This window comes from Lampetra planeri, unplaced genomic scaffold, assembly GCF_965212315.1.
Source record: "Lampetra planeri unplaced genomic scaffold, kcLamPlan1.2.h2 scaffold_666, whole genome shotgun sequence".
NCBI lineage: Eukaryota > Metazoa > Chordata > Hyperoartia > Petromyzontiformes > Petromyzontidae > Lampetra > Lampetra planeri.
In genome coordinates this window covers 13,912-15,602 of record NW_027615489.1, presented here as the reverse complement: position 1 = coordinate 15,602, position 1,691 = coordinate 13,912, and positions in this window count along the sequence as shown.

Genomic DNA, 1,691 nt, shown 5'->3' with positions numbered 1-1,691 from the left:
GAATCTGATGCACAATGTGTTTATAGTGAGTGAGGTGCTACTGAGTGCATTCCATCCCATGTGGGAGAGATAAGTGGACGACCTCCCCTGGAAACAGCTACATCATGAACATGAACGAGTTTAGTGCACAGCGACATTAACATAATGTAATTCACTGAGGATGTCTGTGACATTTAAGAGCCAAAACACTGTGGAAATTTAAAATCTTAGGATGCCTCTGGGATATGACCTCCTCATAAATATGTGTGTTTAGTTTGTGTTGAAATAAATCTTCATTTACAACCTCAACTTTATGTAATAATTCCTGTCATACTTATCAACCGCCATAACCAAACTAAATGTGGGAGCAGTTGATGAAATTGTTTGGTTTTGCTACTTGGAGCAGCTGTGCTTCATTATCTCACCATGAATAAACGTCTGAAAGTCAACATCGATCTTCAAGGAATTCAGCTGACCTAGCTTCTGTGAGAACCCAGTGTACGTGTGCCGGGACACGTTCTCCTCAGTTTTTCACACCAATCAACTACGAACACCCATCAAGGTCAGAGGAGAAAGTCGTAGCCAAAGACGAAGCCACGCTCTCTCTCTCTCTCTCTCTCTCTCTCTGAAGTTCATCCAACTGTTGTCGACGTCTTTCAGGGCTACGGGCCAGTGACGGAGTTTTTCAACGACACATGCCAGCCTCTCTTGATGCAGTGCCAACATCGCTTAGCCCCCGCCCAGCTCTGACATTCCTCCTGGCAGGACAAGACTGTGACTCGGGCGAGATTTTCAAATATTTCTCAAAGCCCCGATGAGCAAAATTATAGCTAATTAGTCACCAGGCTGCCACGGTTTATTAAGAGTGACAATGGCATGTCAGCGCAGCTCTCTTTCTCTCTGCATATCTCTTTCCATCAGTAATGGAATGAAATAACATTTAACATCTCATATGTGTGCGTTTCATGCTTAACTTTCATCAGCAGCTGCCTGATGTATTTATGGTGCCTGATGTAGTATTGGTGTTGAAGGCACTGATACACTCCACTATACACTGCACATATATGTAATAAATACATATTAACGCTCCAGAAATGAGCACAAAATATCTCAGGCACTTTTGTCTTGCACTTGCTGATGTGAAGATAAATAATAAACAATAGCAGGCAGACATATGTTTTCAGCAAGACGAACCATGGAGCTCGTCCTCCCCTGGGCAGGGGGGACGACCATCAACACCAGTAAACCAACTGTGTTTTTATTTGCCACGCGTATTTTGTGTGTTTTGCGTTGCTCGTGATTCCATAATGGTGGATTGTGAATCACACGCTGGGGAAATACAGAGGTGTAACAAACCCTGGGTGTCATAAAGATGGAACTCAGACTTTGTGGAATCAGTATAAGATTTTTTACACACAAGTTTTTACACATTCTTACGTGCAGTTCCCAAACAGGATACTGAACACACCCCACTACAATTTTATAGACGTATCAAACTTATCAGCTACAGCGTTCCCCACCAGCGCTGCCTCCCTTTTTGTCCATGCTGCCCTCTGCCTGCCATCCTTGGTCTTTCCAAAGAGCTCCACCCATAAAGGAATTATTGGACTTGTTTGTTTGCTTCTAGATTTTCTTTCTAATTGAGCTATTAATGTTCAGAATGTGTTTGTGTCGCAGTTCATTTTGGAATATCGAAAACCTTTTAGGGCCCG